Raw genomic sequence first — 22,224 nt, forward strand, 5'->3', positions numbered from 1 at the left:
AATCGGAGGGGGAGACGAACCATGAGAGACTCTGGACTCTGAAAAACAAACTGAGGGTTCTAGAGGGGAGGGGGGTGGGAGGATGGGTTAACCTGGTGATGGGTATTAAAGAGGGCACGTTCTGCATGGAGCACTGGGTGTTATACGCAAACAATGAATCATGGAACACTACATCAAAAACTACTGATGTAATGTATGGTGATTAACGTAATAAAATTTAAAAAATGTAAAATAAAATTAAAAAAAAAAAAGAAAGCAGGGAAGAAGAGCTTAGGGGAGAATATAAGGCAAAGGTTAGCAGTACAAGCAGGTGGGCAGTCAGGACCAGGTCTTGGGACCTAGCTGGTAACAAATCCCTCCTCTGGTTTTATTCTCCTCCTCCTTGAGGGTTGTGGGGTGAAGGTCTGTCTTCTGTAGCTACTGCCTGCTGGTTAGGGGCATGTGGACGGAGTCATAGGGACTGATAGAGGAGCAGGATTCTCCCTCAGCTAGTTTTAGCTATGTCTGTGGATCACTAGGTTTAACCCCTGTTCATATCCTTGTGTTACTACCATTTATAACTTTATGGCCTCCATGCGTTTGGATACAAATTATACCAAACGGTTAAGCATGTGAGGTCCAATCAGTAATAAGAGCAGTCTTTAGTTTGTTTCCCTTTGCTATGATCCCACTGATATTTACTAGGAAATTTAGTTTCCAAGGATGCTCTACTATGTGTATAGCTTTTTGCATCTCTAGGATAATGGTGACTGGGACTAACATCAAGAAGGTGTTTATTTTAAAATCAGACCAAGGTAGAGGGGACTGGAACATGATCTAGTTTGCCATGTGCTAACAATAAGCTGTGGTATTTATTCCTGGACAGTCACGGAGCAATGATTTTTAAATTTGAGAACTCTTATTTAATGAGGTTCTACTTACCTTATGTCTCTGCAACAGAAGTTTCCAGTCAGTGAGTGGCGCACAGGAATATCGTTATCTGGTACTGATAGCATCTCCCCCTGGGTCTCTGGTGCAGATGCTTTTTCCTCTATTCTGGTGGATCCAAGGCGTGACTCTCTCCATAGATTTGGGTGAATTCCTCTTCTCCAGGTTCCCCAAATATCCTGAGGTTCCTGCACCTGTTCCCGATGCTTGTCTCCGTTGACCCACAGAGCTGCTGTCTCCTCTGTCCCTGTGTGAAGTACTTTTACAATGACCTCCAGGTCACAGGGCTTCCATAAGGGTCAGGTTTTTTTTTACTCTTTACTAATGACACTGTCATGCAAGCATCCTGTGGTCATCTTCTGAGCTCCTCCGCATGGAAGATGCCAGCTCTGGGGTTCTGGCACAAACAGGTAGACGGTGTATCTGAAAGCCAAGGAGCAAAGTTCCCAGAGAATGTTCTAGAACTTGGAGAAGAGGGATCCAGAGGACCAGAGTTGCACAATGGGCCAGTCACAGAGGCGTTCCCCTCTCTCCCCCACTCCCGTGGGTCAGGTGAATTCCTGGAGGGGTTGGCAATGTGTTTTCAAAAAGGCGAGACAGGACATATTTTAGGCTTTGAGGGCCACGCAGTCCCAGCCTCATTACTCACCTCTCAACTGCATTGTTAACCCAGCCGCAGATGATACATACATAAAGTGGCTGTTCCAATAAAACTTTATTTACATCAATATGTGGGGAGCGGTGTGGACTCAGCCCTCAGGCTATCATTTGCTAACCCCTGAATTAATGCACGTAAAGCACTCAGTAGAGGGTCTGGCACAGGGGAAGCCACGAGTAAGTAGTGGTTTATCAGTTGTTAGTATCATTATTGTTACTTTTTACTACTGGTCATATTTGGGCCGAACAGAGCATGGTGTCTAGGTCCCAGCAGGAAATGTGTGTATGAGGGTAGTAGAAATCAGCAGACCCTGGTGGATGATACAGACACTATCCCACAACCCTCGCGTGACACCATAGCGCACCCTGATTGCTCTAGGATTACTGGGCGAGATAGTGCTGGCCAGGGTAAACCTGTGTGTGTGCGCACGTGTGTGCACGTGTGTGCGTGTATGTGATGGGGAGGGCACGAGAGGAGCACGTTCATATTCTTTGGCAGACGGATCTGTGTAATGGAACTCACTCTCACCATTTGTCACCTACATTTTTTACCTGTAACTGGCAGGGAAAACCCATCACCATTTAGAAGGACCCTAATTAGAAGCACTGCCCTAAGGCAATTACTGTCTCTTTGGTTTGAGCATCACTGGCATCCTTCCTGTGACCTCTCAAAGAGCCCGGTGGGGGAGTGGGGGAGAGAGGGGAACGCCTCTGTGACTGGCCCATTGTGCAACTCTGGTCCTCTGGATCCCTCTTCTCCAAGTTCTAGAACATTCTCTGGGAACTTTGCTCCTTGGCTTTCAGATACACCATCTACCTGTTTGTGCCAGAACCTCAGAGCTGGCATCTTCCATGCGGAGGAGCTCAGAAGATGACCACAGGATGCTTGCATGACAGTGTCATTAGTGAAGAGTAAAGTAAAGAGTAAAGAGTAAAGATGCTGCTGCCTCACTACAGTGAGGGGCCTTCCCTGGGGGCCATGTGCAGGTTCGAAACAGAAGGCCTGGAAGAGGAAAGATAGAGACCTTGCCTGACAGCCACAGATGCTGATCTGTATAGATAAAGCCTCGGGAAGGAACATTATCACCCAGCAGTGATGCTGGAAAATTGCCCAGATATCAATTCCTAGATGAGTAAGCACACTTTCTGTGAGAGTGATTGAGCCGGCTTCTTGAAGATTCTAAAGCACTCAGCTTCTTTTCAACAGGGTCTGAACTTCTTCACTTTGCAGCTACAGAGGCTGAGGGCCATGCCACCTGTGCCTGGCTTCCATCCCAGGCCCAGACCCAGGAGCCCCCCACCTAGTCCTGTGCTGTGATGGTGGCTTCTCCCTGCGCCCCATGCCCTGCATGTATATGCCTCTCAGCATGCTGGCTGACGTCTATCTGTGCTTTTACAACTGGACCTCCAGCCCTTAGAGAAGGCCTTGGCACATTGCTTGCTGAATCAGTGAACATCCATAAAGGCAAGTTCTCCTGGGCTCTGCAACCAGTGGAATGGCTGGGCCCACCGTCCTTGGAGAAGGCTAGATCGCTGTGGCTTCTATGACTGGGGACTACAGAGTAGCCGAAGGGGAAGGGGCACAACACTGGAATAGAACTCACAAAAGCTGTTCAAGGAACAAGTCTCAGGCAGGGTCCTCCTAGAAGCAGATTTTGACTGCAAGTGGTTGATCTTGGGGGTAATCAGGGAAGCACCAGAAGTGAGACAGGGTGGGAAGGAAGGTAATTCAGTGTCTGTGAAGAGCAAGCAGGCTCTGAGCACACGGGCTCCACCCCCACGGGCTCTCTGCGAGACTTTGGACTTGTCCTCTCCAGGGCGAGGAGCTGAGGTATTGATCCATCAACTGGCCTGACCAGAGAAGAGGGTCACATACCTGCAGCATGAGGAAGCTCTGCTAGTGTGTCTGAAAAAGTGAGTGCTGACAGGGGATGCAAGTGGCACCGTCAGATAACTGCTACTCTCTTCCTCCTCGTTTTAATAAGTTAGGAAACTGAGGCTCAAAGCAGCTGAGCGACTTCCCGATAAGCAGCCATGCTGGGATGGATTTTTGCTGATAAGTGGCCAAGCTGGGATTCATGTGCAGGTCCGTGTGGCTGAGAGCAGGGCACACAGCCCTTCTGGGGTCCCACGACTTTCCCCAAGGACCGCATGGGGGCGGCAGGGTCCCCGCAGCAGGATCCTCTTGGCATTTTTCTGGGATATTACTGCACTGCTATATTCCATTAAAATATTCTCCCTTCTTCTGTTCAGAGCAGTTAACTTTGCCTCATCATTATTTCATTGGGCTGAGCTTTAGTGAAACATGGCCTTTAATTTGTTTATTTAACATTCCTGGTCTGTACTTGCTGATAGAGTATAACTGATTAATTAATTGTAGCCTGCCGTGGCTCATGCTGGATCATGACAATACTTCCGACCCTGATGGGAGCTTAGGCGGAGGCAGGTGGTGATAGACATAGGTCACGGGGCCCTGGCCTGAGTGCAAAGTGGGCTGAGGGGTAGGCTGGCTTCCCCCAACCCGCCCTGCCAAGTTCTAAGGCCACCCAGGGGCCAGGGCAAGGAGCAGGCCAGCAGCCTTAGCCCCTGCTATCCGCAACCCAGAATCCATCATGTTTCTCAGTACAACCCTTTTGGTTGTATTTGGAGGACATGGTATTGACTTTGGACATCATTGTGTTTCTCCTAGATTTTTTAGGTCCAGAAATTCTAGAGGACTGGTTGCAAACATGGGACATGCCTGAAATGGTCCGAGTTCTAATGGGCTTGGCTGGCTCAGGGAGGAGATCCAGGGAGCCTCGTCTACTCATCCCAGCAGCCAGTCTTGCCAAGTCAAGTGCCCCATAGCTAGATCTCAGGTATTTTCCTCCTGTTTGAGATCAAGACTCTGCCTTCCTCCTGACTTGGTCTCAAAGGATGAGGGGCTTTCTCTCATTCTGTGGCCACACGGTGGCCCTAGACCAGGGGTCTTGGGATTTAGGTTTTGCCCACCAGGATGTCCATCATTGGCTTTTTCTTGTACCACCATGATAGTAACTGATTCCCATTCACTCTAAATTCACAGATTTTTTAACTTTTGCCTTCTGTCCTCTGCTTCTAAATCCACGAATTTTTAAAAAGTGCCTATTATATGCCAGACTGTATTCTAGGCTCTGGGACACAGATGTGGCACTGGCTTTCATCAGGCTTATTCTCTTTCACCTGGGTACCCTGCTTTGTTTGGACCCCCTCTGCAACCTTCCTTCCTATATTGCCTGGCCAATCCTGGGTGGATTTTTTTTCTCTCTCCTTTTGGTTTAAAATGCCTCCTAGGTGCTAGATAGGTTACCTCCTTCGATTCCTACCATAAGTCCAGAAGAGGGAATTGCTATTTGGCTGTGTGGGAGATGGAGGCTCCAGGAGGTGACGTGACATCTGCAAAGCTAGGAGGTGTCATGGTTAGTGCTTGAACCCAGGAATTGCCTTCGAAGTCCCCAGCCTGGTCCACCCAGCTCGGCCACTCAGTTCCAGCCGTCTCACTCTGGTCTGCCCTGCTGCTTGCTGGTGACGTGCCTGTGGACCAGTGGGCTGTGCGGAGGTATTGCTCCCAGGCGTGGGAAACATGGAAGCTCTTGTTAAACTGCATTTTGTGCTCCGGTAATTACCTTTGCCCTGGGAAGGAGGATAATGCCAAATGAGCCAGATTTTTCTGGGGCATAGGTTCCCCCCTTGGACCTGGCCCTAGCTGCTCAGCATGCCCTGCCTGTTAGGATACACCAGACCAGTTTGAGATGAATGCCCAGCCCTGCAGGGACTCTGGCTTCTCCCGGTGGCCTGGTTTGTCTATGGATACAGTGCCCATAACTCTATAAGAAATACTTGTTCAAGAAAGAATCAAAATGAACGAATAAGCGGTATTCAGAATTGGGTTTTGTCCCTTTTGCTACCTGGGCGGGGCGGGGCTTGGGCAAGTCACTTCACTTCCTTGAGTTTGAGATTTGTCAGCTATCAAATGGAATTTATAATGTATACAGGGTTATACATTATGGAGATTAAATGAAATAATGTAGAAATGTCTAGCTCAGTTTTTGCTATAAAGTAGGTGCTTCCCCAAAGTCAGCTCCCGTCAACGAGGTTCAGACAAAGATGGACAGTCTTTCAGATTAGTTTCGTGCTCACCAGCTCACGGGCATCTTTTCCCCTTTATTTAACCCTCCTGGCAATGGAGAGATGCAGCTTCAAAGAGAGGTTCCCACCACCCCAGCAATTCCAGAAACATGTGCCTTGTTTATTCTCAGCCTTCTTATCCACAAAGTGGGGACACGGGTCTTTCATCTAGAGAGTTCCACAGGCAGCCGGGAAGTCTTCACCCACCTCTCTCAACTCTGGCAAAAATGAGAGGATTTGTTTCCAGTGCGCTGGGCAGGAGGAGGATAGCAATTAGGAGGGATTAATTGTAATTACCAGTTTATCAGGGAGATCGGACCTAGGAGTGTTTCTGTTCAGACAATGGTGTTTAGCAATGCTCAGCTAGGCAAAAAACCACCATCTGCTTCTTGGGTTTCTGCGTACAGAGCCTGGGGGAGGGGCGCCGCTCTCTCAGCCTCGGGAATGGACTTTGCTTTCTTGTTACCTTGTTTCATCTTGCGTAAACTTCAAGGACCAACTAATTTGTCTTCTGCTTTTGGGTGCAGAGTAGGGAGGCATTTCTTGCAAAGCATTCATGGACAGGGACTTGTGTGGGGACCCAGTAGTTCCTAAGAAAATGTTAAGGACTTTTTTCATTGAAGTATTGGAGAAAAGGTAGCTGATTTGTTTTGAGGCTGCTGTGCTAAGGTGAATTAGTAAAAGTATACTTGTGGCCTAGAGTCAGTTGAGAGCATCTACTTGTCATTTAAGCAGCAAAGATTTAGACATAGTCCGTGGTGGGAAAGATACTATGGCAGGAGCAGAGGTGGTGCTGGGGAACTAAAGAAACCCAAGGTCAAGTGAGAGAGACCCATCTTAGACATGACAGAAATAGCAGACATGGATGCCAGACGTGGAATGGCCGATGTGGACAAAGGAAGGACCAGAAGTCAAATGCGCTTCTTGGGTAGGGTGGTGGGAAGTTGCTTTCTGGAGGCAGCATGAATTCTATAGAAAGATATAAACATCTAAGGGCATAAAGAGGTTGTTCTGGCATCAAAGGCTGTGGTTCAAAGACCTAAAGAGTAGTCTGGCCATGGGACTGGTGGGTGGACAGGCTTGCTCAGGGAAAGGCTGGGCAGAAGGCCCCCGGTCCCTGTATCTGCTTTGTCACTTAGTACCTGGGCCACCTGGGGCTAGTTGCTCTCCCTCTTAAGGCCTTAGGGTCCTTCGCTGAAACCTACATCTATGTCTGGTTGAAGACATGAGTTTGAAAAGGATTAAGAAGAGATTGAGCCTGGTTCCACAAATGCAATTTCCCTCTCTCTCTTTTTCCTGATTTCCTGAAAATCAATCCCACAATGGCTAGTGGCCTCTGGATATAAAATAAGGCAAGCCCTGTGATCCAGCATTGTGAATGGCCAGTGTTGTCCCCGTCCTCCCCCCAGAGGACAGCCTGGGAGTCTGCATCCGCAGGTGACAGCAGGAGACTGTGGCTCGGCAGCCACATCCCCACCACCCCGCCAGGAACGTGAGCCAAATCAGGTTCGTCTTCCTGTAATCTTTAAACTGAGATCTGACATCCTGCCATGGGGTTAGGTACGAGCTGCCGCTGCTCCTATTGCAAACATTTTCTTCTAAATGAGGAGACATCCTCTGAAAAAAACCTACTGTGGGAGGCAGAATAATGGTCCCCAAAGAGGTCCACGTCCTCATCCTTGGTCACTGTAAATATGGTGCCTTATGCGGCCAAGGGGAGTTAGAGTTGCAGATGGAACTGAGGTGGCTGGTCCACTGTCTGCAACGTAGGGAGATCATGCTGGGTTATCTAGGTGGGCCCGGTGTAATCACCAGGGTCCCTGGAAGTAGCAACCAGAACAGAGATAGCAGGGTATTAACAGGAGGAGAACCTGACCCAGTTTTGCTGGCTCTGAAGATGAAGGGAGCCAGGAGCTCAGGAATACGTGTGGCTTCTAGAAGCTGGAAAAGGTGAGGAAACAAATTCTCCCCTGGAGCCTCCAGGAAGGAACACAGCCCCGCTGACATCTTGATGTTAGCCCGGCGAGACCCGTGTTAGACTTCTACTCTACAGAACTGTTAAGATGATAGATGTGCGTGGTTTGAAACTCGCAGATTTGTGACCATGTGTTGTAGCAGCGACGAAGACTAAACCTACCCACCACCTCTCATTTTCCTCCCTGAAAACCAACAGGCCCTGTCACTCATGTGTTCACACGTTCATTCAGACGTTCCTTCACTCCGGCCTACACGCATTTACTCATAGATTCCTATACTTTCGGTTCTTAATTTTGGTAAATAGATGTTAATAGTAGAAACTATTTCCTAGAGTCTTTTTGAAGATTAAATGAAATGAAACAAGTAAAAGGCTTCGCACGTTGACAGGCATCACCGGACCCTTATAAACATTTGTTGTCTCTATTATTATTACTTTTCTTGCTGTTCAGTCATCTAGTGTATCCTGGGCACCAGGTTGAGCTCAGGCCCTGGTTCCTGGATGGCTCCTGGGTGGGAGAAGGGTGGAAGGCGGTTTCCCCAAAGCCCCACTCACTGACTTCTGCCACCTCGACCTGCAAGACAGGCTACTGGATATGGTCTTTCAGTTAGGCTCACGGCTGCCGTTGCATGAAATCAGGGTTCTGTTATTAGGGAGGTGGGGGATTGGATTTTAGTAGGAAATTACTCACCGTTGGTCGAGGCTTTGGAAACAAAGGAAGGAAGTTAAAGAGAAAAGGAAATAATCACGTTGAGGGTAGCCGATGTACCGTATCTTTTATCTGTGTTCTTCCACGTAACCACACGACCACCCTACGATGTCCCTAGGCTTATCCCCATTTCAGTTGGATCAAACAGAGATCCAGGGGCACATTACTTACAGGAGGCGAAGACAAAAGTGAACCACTAGATTCTGGATTCCAAGTCCATGCCCCATCCATCTTCTACCTGTCTCGTCTTCAGTAGGACCTGCTGCAGACTGAAAACCCCACTTGTCCTCATGGGTTTACTCTCTGGCTTGACTACAAAATGAGGTGTTTCCCCCAGCAGGATGCTGGCTGGTTTTGTCTGACCTTTCCAGTGCCTCCCTCCCCGTGCTATGGGAATAATGTTGCCTTTAGCGCCCACACCATCCTGGGCCCTGGGGCAAGGGCAGCCAACAGGAGGCATTGTGTGCGGAGCCAACGCAAATGAAGCGGTCACCACTGAAGCAAATCTTCAAAAAAAAAAATCCTTCTTCATCTTTGGCTCTCGAGAAACCACACGTCCTCCCAACTTTCCCTGGGCTGCAGGGGACTGCCCTCAGCGCTGCCTAGCACAACCCCTGTCCTCTCGCCAGAGTGTTTTTTGCATCATGGATGCTCAGGGAGCTTTTCTGTTCACACTTCAAGACAACTTTTTGCTTCCAGGGTGCCCACTGGACAGCTAACCCCATCCTGTGCGAGTGAACTGTCATGGAAAAACCCTTGAGGTGGCTGAGACATAGGCAGGGAGTCCTCCCTGGAAAGTCCATCTGTCTGAGCCAAGACCTGTCATCAGCTGACCCAACTGAAATGGAGACGCATTACTAATAAGACAAACAATGGGCTAGCACATAAAAGGGAGCCTTTAGCTATCATTTGGAAATAATTAGTTCAATAAAAACCAGTTCAATGATGAGGCTCAGTATCTGAAGTGAAATCCCTTAGAAACAGTTGTGGTTAGGGGCGCCTAGGGGGCTTAGTCTGTTCGGTGTCCGTCTCTTGATTTTCATTCAGGTCATGATCTCGGGGTTGTGGGATCGAGCTCCCCAATCAGGCTCCACACTCAGGTCAGGGCAGAGTCTGCTTGAGATTCTCCTTCTCCCTCTCCCTCTGCCCCTGCCCCTGCTCACACTCTCTATCTCTAAAATAAGTAAGTAAAATCTTAAAAACAAAAACAAAACAAACAGTTGTGCTTATAGATGCCCACAGGTGACTGACGACAGAGGAGAGCCACCATGGGTCTCTGGGACCACATAAGGAGGCACAGCAAGGGCCTAATGCCCTCTTCCTAATGCCCTCTCCTTTCCTAACTCACTGCAGGAAGACTGACCTGCAGCACTTTACCCAAAGCACTGGAATATGCCTGTGACTTTCCAACTGCAGGAACTCTCATCCAGAGGTTTCCCTGGCATGGGCTTGGGGAATTTCACTCATATAGGATAGTGGTGTATAGCGCCCCCCTGTGGAAGTGCTGGTGATCTTCCCATACCCTTAAACGCTCCATCACCCCCCTGCAGAACTCCAGGCCACAAGGACAGTTAGGAGTTCTGCAGTTTTCCCCAGCTCTTTCTCTATATGTTTATTTTTCATGCAGCTAAAATAGAATTCAAAAGAACAGAATGGACAAAATAAGGTTGACTTAAGTACTTGCTATGAGTGAGGCATTGTGCTAAGGGCTTTATAATCGTCCAATTGTTTCCTTAAGGCAGTGCCTTTCTATCAGATTTACGGATAGAAAACTAAGGCTTGTGGAGATGCCCCTGCCCGAATACAGGCAGCTAGTAAATCTAGAGCCAGGATTCAACCCCGACCAGTTTGACTATGAAGCAAGTCCATGTCATTTTCACTATATAAATGAGAAACCTCCCATAATCCACATTTTTACCCTTATAATATAAGCTTTAGAAAATGGATGCTTCCTCTTATGCCCCGGAGGCAATACAAAGTCCTGCTGTGCTTTACAAGCCCGCAGATGAATATTAAATTGCTTTTGATTAAAACTTTGTTCAGAAAACCTGTTGCTACGTCCCAACATTGAAAGGTAGGATTCCATGTGTACAATAGCTGTACCTTCCCACCAAATAAGACCATTCAGCAGAGAAGAGCATTAAGGTCCCCAGCGTTCCAGACAAAAGAGTTTTCTCTACAGTGAATGCAGTGGAGAAGAACTCGCAGACAGTGTTTTGAGAACCACTTGGGAGGTAGTGGTAGGGACCGTACCTGATGATGGATGACAGTTGACTTCTGGTCTTCTGCTCTTTGTCTCCAAGTTTCCATTTCCTTTCTGGTTGGGTGGGAATGGAGTGGAGGAGGAACATTATTCCTACTTCATTTTTGCCTTTTATGTACCTGCTCCCTTTCTGGGTGGGAGGGGAGTTGGCCCAGGATCTGTGAGTCATGGTGATGGCAGAATGCACCCTAATCCACTGCTAGCCTCTTTCATACACTGGGCTTGCTGCCTGGTAAGGAGGAGGCTTGAGTTAACCTGCCCTTGAGTCAAAAGACTGCTCTTGCAGTCTGTTCCATCCACTGCCAGTCCCCTCCTTGCTCAGGAAGGGACAGTGAAGGGATTATATGCCCGTGTATCACTTCATTTTCTCAACACAAATCACCCTGGGGTAGGAGTTATTCCGCCCAATGTATACATAAGGAAACTGAAGCTCTGCAAATGTCAATGATTCATCAAAAACCAGCAAGCCTGTGAGTGGTGGGGCTAAGCCTTAAGTCCAGGCATCTCATACCCTGGCAGAAGCTGGGGTTTTGCAAAGGCTGCAGTTCCCTGTGCAGTGCACGGCCCCTGAGGCCACTCTGCCTGGTGGGCAGGGCATCCATTGCCATGTCCGGGCGCTGCCTATGACCCCTGACTCCTGCATCTGCAAGAGAAGGAAGCTGTTACTTGCACCACTCAAGAATTTTTACTTGCTTAAAAAAAAAAAATAGTGTTCTTTCCCTCCAACTTTATAAATAAGGCAGAGATGATTGAATGATTGAATGTTAACAAAATAAACCCCTCAGAAATAAATGAACATTTCATATTGCGCTTAATTTCAGTTTCATGAGCTCCAAAATAGCACTTCAAATGATTAATGTTTTCTTCATTAAGCATAACTAAACCCAAGTAAAACCTTGCGCTTTCCTCTAGAATGTCCTCTTAGGAGATTGAGGGTAGTTCATTTCTAAAAGTAACCCTTTGAGGGGCGCCTGGGTGGCTCAGTTGGTTAGGCTTCTGACTCTTGATCTCAGCTCAGGTCTTGATCTCAGGGTTGTGAGTTCAAGCCCTGCATTGGTCTCCAGGCTGGGCATGGAGCCTGCTTAAAAAATAAAAACATAAATAAAAATAAAAGTAACCTTTGAAACCTACTGTAGGCAGCTCCAGGTTGTGGGGAGAGTGTGCGCTTTGGTGTTGGGTGGTCCTGGGCTCGGGTCTCAGTGCTGTGACTTTGTAACTGTGTATTTCAGAAAGAATGAGCCTTGGTTTCACATGAGAATATGGGGATACTAATAAAGAATTGTCCAACCTCGGGGCACCTAGGTGGCTCAGCTGGTTAAGCGTCTGCCTTCAGCTCAGGTCATGATCCCAGGGTCCTGGGAAGGAGCCCCACATTGGGCTCCCTGCTCAGTGGGGAGTTTGCCTCTCCCTCTCCCTTTGCTTCTCCCCCCAGTTGTGCTCTCTCTCTCAGATAAATAAAGTCTTAAAAAAAAAAAAAAGAATTGTCCAACCCCAAATGTCAGGCATGTGGAGGTTGGGAAACTCAACTGGGAATTGGCCCTAAGTCTCCATAGAAGAAAAGCACTTATCTTGCTACAAAGACCATAAAAAGAGGCTGCCTGGAGGTGACATTGAGAAGGCCACATTGAAAAGAGGCCTGAAAATCCCTGGAGAGAGCCAGAGAAGCCCCTCATCACCCTACCTGCCCCCCCAGCCCCCCGGCGGAGCTCAGCCCACAGCTCCCAATGAGTGAGTCTCTAGCAAGACTGGCAGGAAAAATGCTCACAGCTGAACCCAGCCCGGGTTACAAAACCATGAGCAAAATTAAGATGTTGTTTGTCTTCGGCCACTACGTTTTAGAATGACTCATTATACATCAGTAGCTAACTCCAACATTAGAATCCATTAGCGAACCTATAGCATCTCAGCCAACATGAGATCAGCAGGGGATGCTGTGGTGCCTCTTCAGGACTCAGGCTCTCATCCCCCAGCTGCTGGTAGAACTGGTGGCTGATGTTCATGGCTGAGTGCCTCTCCAGAATTTGCCTTCCCCCGCAGAGAAGTGCCTCACCGGAACTCACAATTCCTTCCCGGGGCAGCCCGCATTAGATGACCAGTCCCTGCGCAGGAAGAAAGTCCTGGCGCCTTTGCCTTCCAGCAGAAGAGCAACGAAGGGTCATCCTGGCTCTAGAGGTCCCCAGGGCCACTGCTGAGACTCTGCCTGTTAGACGCATCCCTCCGCCAGCAACAGCTTCCTTCCCCCCTTCTAGGTCTTAACCTTGAGGGCTCTGCCCAAGAATCTCCAGCACACCAGTCTCAGTCTCAGACTCTGTTTCCCAGGGAACCTGACCTGGAACACTTTCCTTCCTCCCATTTAGAAGTTTTTGTCTTGGGGTGCCTGGGTGGCTCAGTCGTTAAGCGTCTGCCTTCGGCTCAGGTCGTGATCCCGGGGTCCTGGGATCGAGCCCCGCATTGGGCTCCCTGCTTAGCGGGAAACCTGCTTCTTCCTCTCCTGCTCCTACTTCCCCTGCTTGTGTTCCCTCTCTCACTGTGTCTCTCTGTCAAATAAATAAAATCTTAAAAAAAAAAAAGTTTTTGTCTTAAGCCCCTTCAGGACACAGAGTAATTTGGCCTGAGCACTGTCCTTGTTTGCTGACTCCAGCCACAGCCCCTGCTTCCTTGCTGGTTTGTGGTCTCCGGGAAGGCTCCGTTGCCTCGACAATAAAGAAAGAAGCAAAAGCCTTGCCCTGAACCCAAAGAGAGATTCAAAAGTTTAACTGTAACTCTGGGAAACTTATAAATAGCAAAGAAACACAGGGAAACATTAATCTTTACCAGAAATGCAAGAAGTGCGAATTAAATCCACCTTGAGATACCATTTTACACTGACTAAATTAGCAGGACAAAGTAAAAATAAATTCAAATACACATTGCTGGTGACATTATGGTGAATATGGGGTCCTCGTAAGCTGCCAATTTACACAGAAATTTCTTAACACTGGGAGAAAGCAATATGGTAACACACAGGCGAAGCTGTAAATATATCCCTGCCCTCTGGCCCGTTAATACGGATGTATCTGCACAAATTTGTTTAAGAGAAGATTTGGGATTTAAACTCTGATCTCCTCAATTTTACTAGGCTGAAAAACATACTAGTGAGTAAATAAATATGGAATGGATAACCAGTTAGAATGTAGAATTGTAGTATTGGTGTGGGGGGTATATATTGCAGGATAAAAAAGAGTGGTAGCAACATTTCCAATAGTTCTCAAAGCTTGCTCTTCTGACTACCAACATCCATATCGCCTGGGGCATGACTAACAGGTGCAATCCTGAGCCTGACCCCAAATCTTGGGAAGCAGAGTGTATGTGAGCTGGGCCTGGGAACCTGCATTTTAAGTAAATTTTCCAGGTGTCCTTGTTCCTCCCATGTGTGACAGTCCTACATTGAGACAGCTCTTGCATGCCTTTTTGAGGGGAATAGAATTAGGAGGGACAGTATCTTTCTCAAATTTGCTGTAGCTATTTTGTTATTCTGTTTTCATAATTGTTAGGTGAAAAAAATTATCATTTTCCTTGAGCCCTCCAGAGAAAAGTCATTTTAATTATAGGTGTCTTAATAGTCACCCATTACAGTGCGTCGCTTAACCTCATCCACGCAGGTAGGTTAAGTATCAAGAGAGAAAATGTCTTACACTAAGGAAAGGTCATTCTTATCATTATTAATCGTTCTGGTAATAGATATTTATGATATATTTAAGAATCGCCCATTATTAACCATTCCCAAAGCCCCTTGGGTTCCATGTCAAACACACCTCTGGTTCCCAGCTTGGGAAGTTGGGACGGCTGATGTGTGGCTGGACATCTGTCCCTGGGTTTAGGGAGAGCTGTTCTGAAGGCTGAAGCAGAGGCATTAAACCCCAGAGCTTAAAAATACCGTGGCCTTAATCTGCAGAGAGGAACCACACGTGCGAGACAGGCACACCTCAGAGTGAAATCGGGAAGACAGGCGGAAATGTTACCTTTTGACCATGTCACCCCCTCCTCACCTTGTGGAGCCATTAGCACGACTGGAATAGCCGTCATAAAACTAATACGTATTTCTGCCTCAAGACCGTATTTTCGTGACTATTTAACCATGTGCTAACCCAGCTGACTTTCTGGTCTTTTAAAGAACGTGTTTTTCTGGCTCTATCAGAAACAGTTTTAACTCCAGGTTCTATCGGTAAGGATGAGTTTTCCAAGTGGAGCCCTCGATGGCATTTTATGTTCACCTCATTTCCAGGCCAGTTATTGATTGGAAGGAGCAAGAGAAGATCAGAATTCAGAATGTGGGCGCACATGCATGCACGCGCGCACACGCACACCATGCAAGAGCCTCAAAACAGCAACTGATGAACACAGTGAGGAAATATTACAAAGTTGTAGAAGGCAGATATTGATGCTGCTGAAGTCAAATGAGAGAGGCAGAGACATCCCCTTCCGTCTCTGTTGTGTCTGGAGAAGATGAAACAAAAATCTGTCCTTGTTTTCATGTGAGCGGAGGGGGGGCCAGGTCACAGGGGAACAGAATGGCTATCACCCGTGAGTCCCGATGAAGTCGTGCAAAACTTGGAGTTCAGGGAAGTCTCAGAGGCTTTGGTTTTCCTAACAAAAGAAGTAGTGGTTATAAAAGGGCATTCTGATTAAGATTGATTCCTAAGATTGCCATCTCGCCGAGTGGATTAAGATAAGGAGATGAAATAGACGGCAAAGGGCACTCAACTGAATCTCGGGCTTTATTTTCTTTAAAACCTTGCCCTGTTTGTATGAGCATTTAAGCACTGCATCAAGCGCTGCTAGTTAAGAGAACTCTGATTAAATGTCATAAACAAAATCACAATTTTACTTTTCTATTAAACTCTATATTTGGTTTAAAAAAAAGAACCTCATGATTACTTTCGGAATTTCTGGTAATATGTCCATCTTGTAATTTAGACCATGGATCTCATAAGTAAGTCTCTACGGCTTCTCTGAAAACCCCAAAATAGATGGCAGTGATCATATTAGAGTAGGGCTGAACACTTTGGGTCACTTAGCTCTGTGTACACGCATGTATGTCTTTTCCTCCTCCTTCTCAGAGACTTCAATACGATTTATAAATACAGATTGCTATGATACAGAATTCTGAAAACATAAATTCTAACTGAATATTAACATCTGTTAAAATGAGGGGAGATATGGGGATCATTGATTGAATTGGTTTCTATGCTTAGGTATATATTTGAAATATTTTCCTACCAAAAACACATAGCAGAGAAATTATCTGGACCAGGAAATACATAAATATATGGTGGTAGGGATGTGTGTGTGTGTGTGTGCGTGCGCACGTGCACGTATCTCACACGTAGTAGGGAAAGGGTGCATGTATTGTTTTATAGGGATCAGCAAACTTTTCTGTAAAGGGCCAGCTAGTAAATATTTTCAGCTTGGCAGGCCATACGGTGGTCTCTATTGTATCTGCTCAGCTCTGCCATTATAGCAGAAAAGCATCCATAGACATCATGTGAACGATTGGATGTGGTTGTGTTCCAATAAAACTTTATTTACAAAAACAGGTGGTGGGCCAGAATTGGCCAAAGTTTGCCAATCCCTAGAGAATTGACCAGGCGGGGTATCATTAGAATTGTCTTCTCACACTCCTCATGTTACTAAAGGAGAAACTGAAACCCAGAAAGGTGAAGTGACTTCTCCAAGACACACAGCAGAGCCAGAACCAGAATCCAGATTTTCATGATGTTATCTCATCTGTCTAACACAGAGTGGAAGCCAGAGTGGCAGCTCACTCCACACGCAGAGTGGCAGGGGCTGGAGGAGAGGGTAGAAGCACAGAACAGAGAGTGACAATGCACCAGTGATCTCCCCCTCCCCCAAATCTCTCCTTCCTGACAATCATTGGAGCTTGTTTGTGTTTTGACTATGTTTTCATGTTTGTTTGATTTTTCATGGTAGAAGAGCACCAGGCTGGAAGGTTTGGTTCAGCCATCCACTTAGCTCTGCAGCTTTGAAGCAAGTCACTTCCCCTCTCTGGGCTTCATTTTCTTTCATTTGTAAAATGAGGGGTTTGGTGTCATGAATTTGGGCTCCCATTTCGTTCTCAAATGTGATGATCCTTCAAGTGTATTCCTTCCAGTTCAGCTTTTCCCCCATCAATCCACAGTGATTCACAAGTTGGCTAAAACTTGCTCAGGCCTGGGATGCCGAGAGGCCCTAAGTTGCTAGCCCCCCAGGATGAGACCCAGCTGCATATTTCTGTGTTCACCAGGCCCCATCCCTTCCATCAGGGCATCCCGTGAAGCTGATGACCTCATTGCTTCTTGGGCCCAGAGTTGATTACCATAATAAAGGTACCCACCTGCTCACAAAGCCTTTCTGTTTTTGGCTCCTAACTGCTGAGCTGGGCATTTTACCAACTCAGTATTCTTGCTTATAGATTTATCTATCCCTTTAGAACCTCTACCCCTCACTGAACTTCTTCACAGTAAGCAGTTTTATCACAAACCAGGCCCTGATGTATGCACACGCAAGGCACGAGGAGGCCCTCCCGTGGTCCTGTTCTGGGTGAGGGTGTGATGACCTCTCTTATAGATTCTTGCCAAGGACTCCAAATGTCCTTTCCCCACTCTAGGACTTCCCTCCATTTAAAATATTCATGTTAGCTAAGTCTAGTTACATTTTCTAACTTGAAAATGTGTTGTAAGAAACAGAGTACCGGACTGAGTCTGGAGACCTGGGTTTAAATCTCAATGGCATCGCGACCTAGATGTATCACCTAGGGCGAGTCCCGTAAGTTCTCCCCAAGCTTCCCAACTAAATGGTAGAGAAGGTAGCCTCTGCCTCATTTTCCACAGTTCACGCAATGGTTCTGAACTCTGGGTCTGCACTGGAATCACCTGAGAAGTTAAAAAAAAACAACAACAACAAACAACCCTTCGAATTTCTGAGCCCTCCCTGTCCCGCATCCTGCTGGATCCTGACTCAGAATCCCCCAGGCTGGTGCCCAAGCCACTGAGCTGACTGGATACTCTCCAGGTCATTCTAATGAGCCACCAGGCTTGCAAGCCATAGGTTTGAATAACCTAAATGATATCGATATGAACTCCCCTTCCAAAAGGGCCTTATCAGTGGGTGGTACTATTATTTTTGTCATTATTTCATTTCAAAGAGAGATACCAACATTCTATACAAATAAATCCCGAGTGAAATACAATGAATAAGTGAATAAAATGAGGCAGTGTGATATTGTGATTAATAATAAGAAGTAGATTATTTGGTCTTTGTCCTGTCTCTGGCTCACAGCTCCCTAAACCGTTGGAATTTCCAGAGCCATAAGAGCAAGGGGGGGGGTCTTTTGTTATACTGGGTCTCTTGTCCTTTCTTCTGGAATCTCCTCAGAGCCATAAAAATGAAACAGGCGTCTTATTATTCATAGGAAACCTCTTTTAACCACATCTGAGTTATGTTAATGAGGTGACTTTAGGAATCACCTAAAGCTGGGGATGGGGGGAGATGATTGGCCACCCAAAGCTGTTGCTGGGGAACCAACCATGTGATGAGAGGGTTGGAACATTCAGTCCCATGCCCCCAGAGATTGGGTTCAAGCACCAAAGCCAATGATTTAGTCCATCCTGTCTATGAAATGAAGCCTCCATAAAAACCCCAGAGGACAAGATTCAGAGAGCTTCTGGGTTGGTGAACAAGTGGAGATTTGGGGGAGAGGGCCTGCTAGGGAGGGTGTGCCCCCTCCCACATACCTATGTATCTCTTCTATCTAGCCGTCCCTAAGTTATATCTTTTTATAATAGACTGGTAATCTGGTAAGTAAACTTTTTCTCTGAGTTCTGTGAGCCACTCTAGCAAGTTAATCCAAGCCTAGGAGGGAGTCATTGGAGCCTCCCATCTAGAGCTGGTAGGTCCAAAGCGCAGGTGACAATCTGGACTTGTGACTGGCGGCTCACGGGGGCAAGGAGGAGTCCTCTAGGACTGAGCCCTTAACCTGGGGGATCTGACACTATCTCTAGGTAGATAATGACAGAGTTTAGTTTAATTGCAGGACAACCAGCTGGTGTGAGAGAATTGCTTGGTGCAGGAAACCCACCCCCCCCTACACACTGAAATTGCTCTCAGGATCCTATGTAGCCTATCCTGCTACGTATTTTGGTTCTTGGAGGTTTCCCTTGAGATACACAGCCTTTCTAGATCAAAATTAGGGTCAGGTAATTTAACCACCCAACAGCCCCACAGGACTGGATTAAATGTGCTGCCAATTTGTTTAATCCTATGGAAACCCTGAGAGATGAGGTTGGTGGCCCCATTTTTTAAGTGAAGCAATTAAAGCTTGGGAAGGTAAATCACTGTAGGAAGTTCCCATAACTGGGAAGTGGAAGTTTGAGACCAGACATCAGAGTCAAGGGTTCTTTGCATTAGATTTTATCTGCTTCCTGATCCTACCATGGAGCTTGAAATCCCATCATTGCAAATCACAGATGCCAAGCGAGGAACACGGATGATGGCAATAATATCACATTATCATCTTATGTGCTAACTCTAAGATGGTTTCACATCTTTTGTATTTCGGAGAATCCTCTTATTGAAATAGCAACCTCAGGTGGCTATTATAAGGCTGTCCTCCATTTAATGGTGGTTGCAGTTTCAAAAGTTGCAAAATCTCCCAGGGAATGAATGCTATATGCTCATACTAGCTAAGTTCTCAGGCTATCCCATTATGACCCTGCACAGTGCTGAGGAGGAGCCTGGCTCAGTGGCTGCTCAAGACCCCACTGGGGCGGGGGGTGGTGGTGTGGAGACAGAAATTTACAAAGTGAGCCAGCAGCAGTTCCCCTCTTGGGTACCTACCCCAAAGAAATGGAACCATACATCCACACAAAGACTTGTATGCAAAACTTCGTATCTGCATCCTTCTATAGTTAATACGTGGAAACAAAACACATGTCCTTTGACAGATGAATAGCTAAACAAAATGTGGTCTACCCATACAATAAAACACTGTTTCGCCTGAACAGGGAATGGAGTACTTGCTGCAGCGTGGCCAGATCTCAAGGAACACGGTGCTAAGTGAAAGCAGCCAGATGCAGAGAACTGCATAATATATCATCCCATTTATATGAGACACCCAGAAAAGGCAAACTTGGGAGGCTGAACATGGACCAGTGGTCACTTGGGGCTAGGAGGTGGAAACGGGTTAATTACAAATGAGTACAAGGAGGCTCTCCGTGAGCTGTTAGACATGTTCTAAAATGGAATTGTCATGGTCACACCTCTCTGAGCGTTTATTAGAAAAGAAATCATTGAATTGCTCACTTAAAATGGGTAAATGTGGTGGTATGTAAATTTTACCTCACAAAGTGCATGTGTGCATATGTGTGTGCATGTATGTGTGTGTGCGTGTGTGTGCATGTGTGTTAGGAGCCTGCTGGAAGTAAAACAGCAAGGTCATTGTGGTTCAGACTATGACTTCTCCATTACTCACCAAAACTTTCAGGCAGAATGTCAGACATTTAGCCCATGGGGAATTGTACTGGAAACTAGATTCAAGAGACGTGTTTAAACCAAATTCCACTTAATACATTTATATGAAGACACTGACTGTCCCAGGAACAAGAAGGCGTGTGTCGCCCTACGAGCGCTCACACCTTCTGGCAGGTTGTTGGTCATCGGAAGCCCACTCTGGCTATGGAATAAGAACACAGGGTGATGGATGGTGTCAAGGACGTCTCACACCAGCCACCCGAGGGGCCCGAGAACCAAACCAGCCACTTACTGGAGATGCCCATTTATGGACCAGTTTGCTAATGTTTCCCAGATTCAGCAGCTTCACCCAGGACATTGCAGGTGAATCTGTCAAGTCTCTTTTTTTTCCCTCCCCTTTACCCTGCTCTGTTCAGAAAACTCACTTCTGTTCTTTCTCCAGCTAGGACACCATGCAATATTTTAGGTTTCTTTGTTCATATATACGATGACATCACAGACTTACCTTCTTGAAACTGTGGTGTGATATGCTGACCCACATTCCTGACATGAAGCTGGGACTGCAGGTGGTCAGTGCTCCTGTTATCTCTCAAAGGCCCTGCTCTCCTAGATTCTGGAGATGCCAGACCCTCCTGTAGATTGAATGCGGGGTATAGACATTGGCTTGACCCTCCTACGCTTCTTATTCTCTTAAATATGAATTGAACAAACAGTTGCCTTTTCTCAAAGTGAGTTTAATATTGGAATGTTCCTGGCATCTCCCCTTCACATGAAACCTCAATCCCTTCGGCTACTTCTGTTCTTTCCTTGTACAATTGGAAACCAAGACTGTGATAGAACTGGGTCATCCACATGCTCTAGATAAACTCAATCCCATTGCCTGAGAAAGTGGGTAATTATGGAGTGGGCCACCCTGACATGTATGGGTCACATCAGATCTGCCCCTTCCCCTGGAGGGACTCAGATTAGGGTGCTTGGCCCTGGAGGGACTATCTGCATATTTGCAAAATAATGAGTGAGCTTTGGCTGCTCCTTGGCAAGGGTCTACCAGCTCTGATCCCAGCCTTCCCTGGACCCACACTCTAACACTAACCCTAGCCCTAGACTCAGATGAACCCCGCTCTTAAATGTGATAGAAAAACAAGGTACCCCGTATGGTGGCTGGTGCGTTTTCATTACTAACATTATTTCACCCTTAGCATCACCTGTCACTTCATCCCAACCATAATGTTGTTAATCCTATCTTCAGATTTAATAAAAAATCACTTCCATATGTTGAATGCCTAGTGTGTCCCATGTCAGAATCTCTCTCATCATTCTATTAATTAATCTACCTATAGATTTATAGATGATCTCTAAATCCCCCAAATCGATTTCTCCATTAGATTTTTATCTTTCTTCTATCATCTGCCTATGTATATCTAATCCAGGGTTTTTTAGTATCAGCACTATTGGCATTTTGGGATGGATAAATTCTTGGGGGTCTGTCCTGGGCTTGTAGGGTATATAGCAGAATCCTGAACCTGTGTCTACTAGATTTTAGTGGCACTCATTACGCAAGACATGGCAATCAAAAATGTCCCCAAACAATGCCACATGTCCCTTTGGAAGAGGGAGAATAAAATTGGTCTGTTATCTAGTCACTTATTTCTATTGCTTCTTTCAAGAAGGTATGGAGTAGACATTATCATTCCCATTTTACAATAAATAAATTGAGGCTCAGAGTTTAGGTGACTTATACAAAGGGCCATAAGTATTAAGTGGTGGAACTGGGTTACAAAGTAAATTCATTTTATTAGAAGAGGCTGTGTCTAAAAAGGGCTATGTTTTTTCTATGATGCTATTTGAAATTAAAATGATTATTTTATCTATGATTCTTTTAAATTAAATGTAATGCTAAACATTTTATCCTCAATGCCATTATTCTCCTTTATTCTTCGCCTAAAATCATTTTCAAAGTTAATTCTGACTCTCAGGCATCACACAGGTCTTGCAGCCAAAACCTATGCACATGTATTTATGCCCCAAAACCTTCATTCT

The 22,224-nt window shown here is 46.4% G+C and overlaps 1 long non-coding RNA gene across 1 annotated transcript in view; it reads left to right on the plus strand.

The window, feature by feature from the left end:
- LOC145717544 (uncharacterized) overlaps positions 1–22,224 on the plus strand; it is a 289,508-nt gene that overhangs the window by 249,274 nt on the left and 18,010 nt on the right. The window lies entirely within an intron of this gene.

This window comes from Leptonychotes weddellii, chromosome 16 (assembly GCF_054177405.1).
Source record: "Leptonychotes weddellii isolate Sample4059 chromosome 16, ASM5417740v2, whole genome shotgun sequence".
NCBI classification, from domain to species: Eukaryota; Metazoa; Chordata; class Mammalia; order Carnivora; family Phocidae; genus Leptonychotes; species Leptonychotes weddellii.